At 41.0% G+C, this 10,107-nt stretch overlaps 2 pseudogenes across 2 annotated transcripts; both read left to right on the top strand.

The window, feature by feature from the left end:
• The first annotated feature begins 6,451 nt into the window (after positions 1-6,451).
• On the top strand, positions 6,452-6,810 carry LOC308501480 (large ribosomal subunit protein eL34-like; annotated as a pseudogene). The gene has a single exon. The product of its transcript is annotated as a large ribosomal subunit protein eL34-like (transcript).
• Positions 6,811-8,807: 1,997 nt separating this feature from the next.
• Positions 8,808-9,761, top strand: LOC308501479 (protein DBF4 homolog A-like; annotated as a pseudogene). Its single transcript has one exon. The product of its transcript is annotated as a protein DBF4 homolog A-like (transcript).
• Positions 9,762-10,107: the final 346 nt, after the last annotated feature.

Here is a 10,107-nt window from a genome sequence, read left to right as displayed (position 1 = left end):
TTCCCCCTCCTAAGAACACTTATGATTACATTGGCCTCTCTAGGTGATCCAAAATAATCTCCCCGTCTCAGAGCCCTTCACCTAAATGACATTTGCAAAATCCTCTTTGCCATGTATGGTAGCACAGGCACAGGTTCTGGAGATTAGGACATGAACATCTGTGGGGGGGTGGGAGGGAGCATTATTCTGCCAGCACTGGAAACATGGGGTAGGATGCTCAGGACAGCAAAGTAGACTGAGCCCACATAGATACTCACAAAATCGTAAGTCAGCTTTTAAATGGTTTTAAACAGGAAGGAATTGAGCTGACAAGCAATCAGGCAACCCTCATTCTCATAAGCGTCCAATCAAAAGGAAAGCCCCCTCTATCTTCTCACTGCTAGTTTCCATATCTTACATAAACACAAGCGTCCCTGTGAGAGTGGGCTTAATTTGAAATGCAAAATGAAAGTCTCACCCTTGGTACTTCTAAGGGAGATCCAGAATGGCAGAGTAGATAAATGATGTGCCTGCTTCCTTCCATGAACAAATTAAAATTGCAACTAAATTCTAGAACAATCAACCTGGAGAACCATCTGAAGTCTGGCTGAACAGAAGTTTTATAACTAAAGATATAAAGAGGAAGTCATGTCAAGACTAGTAGGGGAGGAGATGCAGAACTGGCTAATCCCAAACCTCCTTGTGGCAGTTGAAAACCGGGAGGGATATCTCAGCCAGAGATTCCCCCCAGAGGAGGAAGGGACCCCAGCCCAACACCGGTCTCCCCAGCCTAGAGTACTTGTGCTGGGAAAAAGAGCCTCCACAATATCTTACTATGAAAAACAGTGGGATTACGACCATCTGGGTGGGACAGAAGGCAGTAGAAAACCCAGGCATCCTCTTAAAGGGCCCACACACAGACTCTCTCACTCACAGGCACTCACTTTGGGCTCCAGCGAAGGGACAGTAACTCAAGGGGTGTCAGAGACATACTGGGGGGCAGACTGAGGTGTGTGACTTCAATGGGAGGACCGGCTTTTTAGTGAATCTGATTGGTCTGGTGAGCTCCACAGCTCTGCCTTGCTGACTCACTGGGATCTCACCCTACCCAACTCCCCGAATGCAGGAGGCACTTTCTCCAAAAGCAGTCAGCCCTGCCCATATTAAATTCTTTCTTGGAAAACTACCAGAGTACGTCATACCCCAGGTGGGTGGTGACTAGCCTCGGTGTGCTCTAAGACCTTTGCTGAGTAGCTTTAGGCTTAGCACTGGCACCAAATCAAAATTGACATGAACCTGGTGACCACAACTCTTTCCACTGTAGTGACTTCCTGAGGCCCTGGCTCACCCAACTTGCATACTGCACAAGGCTTTATCAGTGGCTGAACCTTGAAAAATCTAGCAGGTGGCAGCAGGCCTCAGGGTGTCCTGGCATTTGCAGAGCTACTCCAGGCTCAATATTGATGGCAGACAACTACAGTTTGCAGCGTGGCCTCTTCCACTCACCTCCAGGGATCGCACAGGCAGCCAACAATTGTGGATGACTTTGTAGCTCTCACCAGGTAGTCCCTGGCTTGCCACAGGCAGTGGGTGACCCGGGTCTGCACTGAAGTCCATGCCATGAGTTCCCAGAAGAACCAACATACTTGGAGGTTGGCTTCAGTCCACAGCACAGCACCACCCAATTACCCCACAAGCGGCACCCCCAAAGGGCAGTCTCAACAGGCACCAGAGCCCACTGGGGTGAATCCCACTCAGCGGGGTAAGCCCCCAGCACAGAGGCCTACAAGCTGTGGACATGGCCAAATCCCATAGCCAATCAGTCTCACTGTTAATCCCACCCACTGATGTACCAATAAGAGCCAAGGCTCAACTATAAAAGGAGGGCACACACAACCCACACAAGGGACACTCCTGGAGCACCTGGTGCAGGTGACTAGGTGGACTTGTCCCTGGGCCCGAAAGGGCACCTACTACATAAAGCCACCCAGCCAAGACTCGGGGACATAGCTGATCTACATAATACAAAGAAACAAACACAGGGAGGCAGCCACAATGAGGAAACAAAGAAATACATCCCAAATGGAAGAACAGGAGAAAACTCCAGAAAAAGAACTAAACAAAATGGAGGCAAGCAACCTAGCAAATACAGAGTTCAAAACAATGGTTATAAGGATACACAAGGAACTTAGTGAGAACTTTAACATAGAGATTGCAGGCATAAAAAAGGACATAGAAACCATAAAAAAGAAACAGTCAGAAGGGAAGAATACAATAACTAAAATGAAGGATGCACTAGAAGGAATCAACAGCAGACTAGATGAAGCACGGGATTGAATCAATGATTTGGAAGATGAAGTAGCAGAAAACACCTAATTGGAACAGCAAAAAGAAAAAAGAATCCCAAAAAAAAATGTAAGAGATTAGAGGAACAACATCAAATATTTGCATCATAGGGGTACCAGAAGGAGAGGAGAGAAAACAAGGGATTAAAAACCTATTTGAAAACATAATGACTGAAAACTTTCCTAACCTGGTGAAGAAAATAGACATACAAGTCCAGGAAGCACAGAGAGTCTCAAACAAGATGATTCCAAACAGGCCCACACCAACACACATTATAATTAGATTGGCAAAGATTAAAGACAAAGCGAGAATCCTAAAAGCAGCAAGAGAAAGGCAACTAGTAACTTATAAGGAAGCTCCCATAAAGCTGTCAACTGGTTTTTCAACAGAAACTTTTCAGGCCAGAAGGGATTGGCACAAAATATTCAATGTGATGTAAAGCAAGCACCTACAACAAAGATTACTCTTACCAGCAAAGCTATCATTGAGAATCAAAGGACAGATAAAGAGCTTCCAGGCAAGAAAAAGCTAAAGGAGTTCATCACCACAAACCCAGTATTATAAAGAATGTCAGAAGGACTTCTTTAAGATGGAAAGAAAAGGATCAAAATTATGAATAATAAAATGGCAATAGATATATATCTATCAACAATTGCTTGCTATGTAAATGGATTAAATGTTCCAGTCAAAAGACATAGGAGGACTAAACAGATAAGAAAACAAGACCCTTACATATGCTGCCTACAAGCGACTCACTTCAGATTGAGAGACACACACAGACAAAAAGTAAAGAGATGGAAAAAGATATTTCATAAAAATGGAAATTTAAAAAAAAAACGAAAAAAATGCTGTGGTAGCAATACTTACACGAGACAAAATAGAATCTAAAACAAAGGCTACAACAAGAGACAAAGAAGAACCCAGGTATCCCACTTCTGGTGTTTATCTGAAGAAAGCGAAATGCTTCTTTGGGGAGAAGTGCGCATCCATTTGCTCATTGCAGCACTGTTTACAATGGCCAAGATGTGGGGGCAGCCTGGGTGTGTGTTGTTGGAAGAATGGATAAAGAGGAGGTGGTACAGACGTGTATATACAATGAAATATTGCTTGGCCAGGGAAGGAAATGGGTTCCTGCCATCTGCAGCAGCATGGATGGACCTGGAGGGAACTGTGCTGAGTGGAGTGTCAGACAGAGAAAGGCAGATGCAGTGAGATTTCACTTATATGTGGAATTTAAAGAAAATAAACAAAGAAACAAACTCATAAATACAGAGAACATTTTGATGGTTGCCTATGGGAGGGGGCTTGAGGATGAATGAAAAAAAGGGAAGAGATTAAGAAGTACAAATTGGTTGTTACACAGTAATTATGGGGATATAGCGTATAACAAAAGGAATATGGTCGATAACATTGTAATAACCTTGTATGGTGTCATATTGGTACTAGATTTGTTGGGGTGATAGATGGGAGGGGTTGCAGTCAGGATGAAAAAAGGTGAAGAGATTAAGCAGTACAAATTGGTTGTTACACAGTAGTCATGGGGATGTAGGGTATTTTATAAGGAATTCAGTTAATACTGTAATAACTATGTATGTTGTTAGATGGGTACTAGCTTTGTTGGGGTGATAGGTGGGTGGGGTTTGGAGGTAGTAGGGTGTAAAAGGTGAAGGTAGTAAGAAATACAAACTGATAGTTACAAAATACTCACGGGGATGTAAACTGAAGCATAAGGAATATAGTCAACAACATGGTAATAACTGTGTACAGTGCCAGGTGGGTACTAGACTAGTCGGGGGGATCATTTCTTAAATTATGCAAATGTCTAACCACTATGCTGTACACCTGAAATTAATATAAAATAATACTAAATGTCTACTGTAATTGAAAATTTTAAAAAGGTGGGGAGGTGAAGGTGAATAAGAGGTTCACATTTCCATAAAACAAATAAGTCATGGGATGTAACATACAGCATAGGGAATACAGTCAGTAATATTGTGATTGTGTGGTACAGTGTCAGATGGTTGCTGGACTTATCATGGTGATCACTTCTTTAGGTATGTAAATGTTGAATAACTGTGGTGTACCCCTGAAACTAATATAATGTTGCATGTTAGCTATATTTTAGTAAAAATCTTTAAAAACACAAAATAAAATAAATTGAAAAAGAAAGAAAGGGAGCCTCAGCTTGGTTGGAACAAAGCCTTATTCGCATTGCAGTGAATACGCAAGAAATCTGGTGAGAGTGAGGCAGACCAGAACCTTGGAAGAGATAGGGATAGCCCCACCCTTGATTTTGGTCCTTCCTCATTACAGAAATTTACTTAGCTATATTTCACTCAGAAGACCCTGTTGACAGCCCGGATGTACACCGCCGGTAATTACAGCGCTCTAAGGAATGACATGATAGAAAGAGAGGCGCATAAATGATATGAAAACAATGCCTGGTAACAGCTTTGACTGACAGCGCAAAGCTGTACCATCATGTTTGTGCATGACAAAGGGAGGGAGGGAAAGAAAGGCACCAGGCCCTGCGCTGTTCTAGCTGGTTCTTTCCTTGTTCAGGCTGCTTGTCTGTGTTGGAAAGAAGCTCAGGTGCCTTCTTTACTCTTTAGCTGGAAAAGAGCCCTAGAGGCCTGGGGTTTCTTGGAAATCAGGACTTGTTTAGTTTATTTTAAGAAACAGAGATGTTTACTGAAAAACCCTTTGTTGTATTCAGTTGTTCAAAAAATATATAGATCCCAAGCAGCTGAGCATGGCATCTTCAAAAGTCAGTGACTTATTATGCAAATGCATGTAAAGATGATCAGATGCCCACCCCTCATCCCTGGGCTATAAAACCCCAAATACATCATGCTGCTAGGATCCCACACTGGTTTGTAAAGAAAATTAAGTCCGCATGATTCAAACATGTTTATTCTTTTCGGTTTGATACTGAGTCATGTTTCAGACATGGCCTGAGGGCTATAGGACTTCCTGGAATCCTTTCAGTCTCAAACAGATCTACAGCTTAAATACAGATCACTTAAAGATCCAGAAGTTTTAGACTGAGTTATAAGGTCAGAGTTCATTGAGCTTTCTACTGGGACATTTTTAGCTTACTGGGACTCAAATGCTAACACTGAACCAGTCAAAAATAGGGAAATAACTTACATCTTTAGTGTTTCCAGACCACCAATAATCTACAGAGGCCACATGCAAAGTTTGTGCATGGCAAGCAGGCAGACTGTGTGCACATTTTCCTTCCATTTTCACTTCCTGCCAAAGCTCTTTGCTGCTATGGTGCCCCTCACATGAGGATTGTGTGTTCCTGTCATGATTCGTTTGAATCATGGAATGATGAGAAAGCATGTTGTGTAACCAACGAGAATAGGAAGAAGAGTAGGGAGACAGGGTGAAAGGATATCATTTCTTACCTGTTGAAATAACCTAAGACAATTTCTAATATGAAGGACAGCTTACATGACCTGTGAGAGCCAAGAGTTAAGCCAACTGCATGCGAGGATGTGGTTTCCACAGACTCATGGAAAGGGAGGAAGGATGCTAAGAGGAAGGAAGCACACTCTACTCCAAGATGGATTTATTCTGACAAAGAGGCTGTGTGAAAGAGGAATGAATACACTCAGACAGTACGACCTCTAAACAGGAGGACTGTGCGGTGGAGAGTCAATAATGGATGACTGGGTAGAAATATTGATGCTTAGAAGCAGAGAGGCTTAGAGAGCCTGGAAGGAAAGCTACTTCTCTGCTCCTTGATCTGATTCCAAATGTAATGTCTTCAGTAAAAAGCCGGAGGCACAGCCCTTACAGGCTCAGAAAGGGATGAATGAAATGACCTCTAGAAAACCAAAGTAGGACTTGACTTCTGTAGCCTTAACTTCTTGTACCTTAACTTCTATGCTGCAAGAACTACAAATACCTCCGTAACAGAACATCAAGATTATAGAGGAGGAAAAAGTAATTTTTTTCCTACCTGCGGTGTTTAGAACATGACTTCCCCCAACATGTTATAACATCCTAATCCACTGAACCTATGAATATGTTAGGTTATATGGCAAAGGGCAATTAAGGTTGCAGATGGGATTAAGATTGCTAATTAGTTCTTCCGGGATGGTGTCTACAGGCATTCAGAATGGTCCAGCGTTTGACATACCATCGGACGCTGCCCTGCAATACAGCCTCTAACAAAACAAGGCTGTCCTGACCCCCTGGTAACAGAATGGTTTACTTTTATACCACGAAGGTTGGGAAAGCACCAAAATCTGCATGTGGGGTGTGCCCAAGCCGACTTCGTGGAGTTCGTGCTGTGAGACCTAAAATTCTAATGAGCTTGTACAAAATGAAAAAAAGTGTCAGCCAGGCCTACAGTGGATCCATGTGCGCTAAATGTTGTCCGTGACAGGATCAAGTGTGCTTTCCTTATCGAGAAGCAGAAAATCACTGTGAAAGTTGTTGAAGGCACAAGCACAGAGTCAAAAAGCTAACTAAAAAAAATGAAGCTTTTCTGAGTAATAAAAACAATTAAAAGGAAAACAAGAGATTGCTAATCAGGTGACTTTGAGATGGGGAGATTATCTTGGATTATCTGGGTGGGCCCAGTGTCATCACAATACGAGTGTTCTTCAAAGGAGAAGAGGGAGACAGACAGAAGAGAATGTCAGAGTGATACACTGCGAGAGGGATTCAACCTGCCATTGCTGATTTTGTAGACAGATGAAGGGAACCCTGAGCTGAGGAATGCCAGCAGCCTCTAGCAGCTGGAAAAGGCAAAGAAATGGATTCTGCCCTAGAGCCTCCAGAAGGATGAGACCTGTGGACACCTTGATCTTATTCCCGTGAGACCTATTTCAAATGGACTTCTAACCTCCAGAACTGTAAGATGATAAATTTGTGTTATCTTTAGCCAGGAAATTTATGGTCACTTGTTTCAGCAGCCATAGGAAATACATACACCTGCCAGGTGAGTAGGGGAACATTATGGATGTCTGGATTGGTCTTAATGAGTACTAGATGTATACTTCAGTCTCTCCTCCAGGAAATGAAATCGTTGAAGAATTCTTTTTCAGTCTTTAATCTGTTCATTTCCTTTTTATTTAATCCAGGACGAAGCTGGAAAAACTTTTCACTTAACCACACACAGCCAACACATCAGCCTACAAATATGCTGATAATTCACTCAACTGAAACAAATAATCTTAATTCCATTTTTTTTTCTGAGTTGGCAATTTTTTAATTATTTTTTTCAGTTACAAGTGACATTCAATATTATTTTATATTAGTTTCAGGTATACAGAATAGTGGTTAGACATTTATATAATTTAAGAAGTGATCCCCCTGATTAGTCTAGTTACCCACCAGGCACTATGCATAGTTGTTACAACATTATTAACTATATTCCATATGCTGAAGTTGTTAGGAGAAAGGGAAGTATTTTCAGACTCCTTGATTTTAGTGTCTCTAACTATTAAGCTGGGGGAATCTTAGCTATGTGGGGGGATCACTCTATTGCAGTTGAGAAATCAATCTCTGACCTCCAATAAAGTGCAGATACCTCTACTAAGTATTGCATATTAGCAATGAAGAGATTTCCCTGACATCATGGTCTCTGCTCTGAGAAAGTTTGCAGACATGCTACTTTTTTGTTTTAAAACTAGAATTTTGTGTATGAAAGTCATGGTGTGATAGATACTGTTAGGAGCAAATCCAAAAGTCATTCCCCCATTCTTCCTTGTGAAGAGAGCCCCCATTTTGTTTAGATATCCATTTTTCCCCCATGAGATTTAGGGTCACGTGGTGATTGAACTAAGCAATCACAGTGGTTATTTCTGCCTATGGCTGGTGTCATCATGGGCAAGTGACACAGTTCTGGCCAATAAGCTGTGAAGGGAAGTTTGCTTTTGAGGGCTTCTAGGAAAGATTTTCCTCAAACTTGAAAAGAGACTCATGGAAGAGAAGAACCTCCTTCTGCCTCTGGATGTTGTTGTGATGACAAGGTGCTATCTGGAGTTATGAGCCACCATCTACAGCTCAGGAAGGCATGAGGCTGAGATTGAGGCATTATGTCACGGATGGTAGAGTGGAAAGGCAGAAAGGACCTGGGTCCCTGATATGCCATGAAGCCCCTGAATTAACCAATTTCAGAGCTGCCCCATTTGACTCTTATTTACGAGATTATAAATCCCTTAGATTTTCTCTTGGTTAATTATCCCACCTGATGAACAGGTGGTTAATTAATATCCTTAAAACATAAAAGTTAATGAGAAAAGGATACCAATTTCAAGACTTTAAAAACTAAGCAAAAGAAAGGAACAAATAATTGCCAAATGAAGAAAACCAAATAGACAATAAACATTTTAGGAAGCATTCAAATTTACTAATAACTGACTAAATGCCAATAAAAATAACCAGATACGGGAGTTGTGTTCTCTCGGCCGCCAGGCGCGACATCCTCTCCGGACCCAGCATGTAGGTGCCGGGCGGCTGCCATGAACTCCAGAGCCATGAGGATCCACACAGCAAAGGATATTTCCAGGGTGGAATCCAAGTCAAAATTGAAAAAAACAGACCATCTTTGAAATCTCTGAAAACTGATAACAAACCAGAAAAATCCAAATATAAGCCACTCTGGGGGAAAGTATTTTACATTGACTTACTTTCTGTCACCATATCTGAAAAACTGCAAAAGGACATTAAGGATCTGGGAGGGCGTGTTGAAGAATTTCTCAGCAAAGATATTAGCTATCTTATTTCCAATAAAAAGGAAGCTAAATTTGCACAAACCTTTGGCCGAATCTCTCCTGTACCAAGTCCAGAATCTACATATCACACAGAAACCACTTCTCCTCATCCCAGCCATGATGGAAGTTCATTTAAGTCTCCAGATTGAGTGTGTTTGAGCAGAGGAAAATTATTAGTTGAAAAAGCTATCAAGGACCATGATTTTATTCCTTCAAGTAGTGTATTATCAAATGCCTTATCGTGGGGAGTAAAAATTCTTCATATTGATGACATTAGATGCTATATTGAACAAAAGAAAAAAGATTTGTATTTACTCAAGAAATCAAGCACTTCTGTAAGAGATGTGGGGAAAAGAGTAGGAATTGGCACACAGAAAGCAAGAACAGGTAGACTCAAAAAGCCTTTTGTAAAGGTGGAAGATGAGAGCCAAGTTTATAGACCATTTTATCTTCAGCTGACCAATATGCCTTTTATAAATTATTCTGTTCAGAAGCCCTCCAGTCCATTTGATGTAGATAAGCCATCTAGCATCCAAAAGCAAACCCAGGTTAAACTAAGAATCCAAATGGGTGGCGATAAATGTGGTGGAATCCCAATTCAACTCCAGTTAAAAGAGAAGAAAAAAAAGGATATTGTGAATGTCGCTGCAAAAATATGAAGATCTTGAAACTGTAAATGTGATTTTACATTTAGGGGGTTGATATTTCCAAAACTATAAATATCTGACTGGTTTACAATTTGATAAATTATTAAGTAGTACATATTTCTTTGATGGAATTATCTGAAATTTTAAGAACCCAAAGTAGGGAAATGTATATTGAAAAACCATTTTTATTTATTTATTCAACAAATATTTATTGTTCATCTAATATGTACATATCACTGCTCTGGGAGAACAACAGTGAACAAAGAGACCAATTCCCTACTTTTATGGAGACTACACTCTATGGAGGGGATGATAGGTAACCATAGTATAAAAGAATAATAAAGTATATATAGAAAACATTATATCAGTGCTATTAGAAAATATAAAGCAAGAATAGGGAT

The sequence above is a fragment of the Rhinolophus hipposideros genome, assembly GCF_964194185.1.
Source record: "Rhinolophus hipposideros genome assembly, chromosome: 8".
Taxonomy (NCBI): Eukaryota; Metazoa; Chordata; class Mammalia; order Chiroptera; family Rhinolophidae; genus Rhinolophus; species Rhinolophus hipposideros.
The sequence above is the reverse complement of the archived record's forward strand: the minus strand, read 5'-3'. Positions and strand labels throughout refer to the sequence as shown.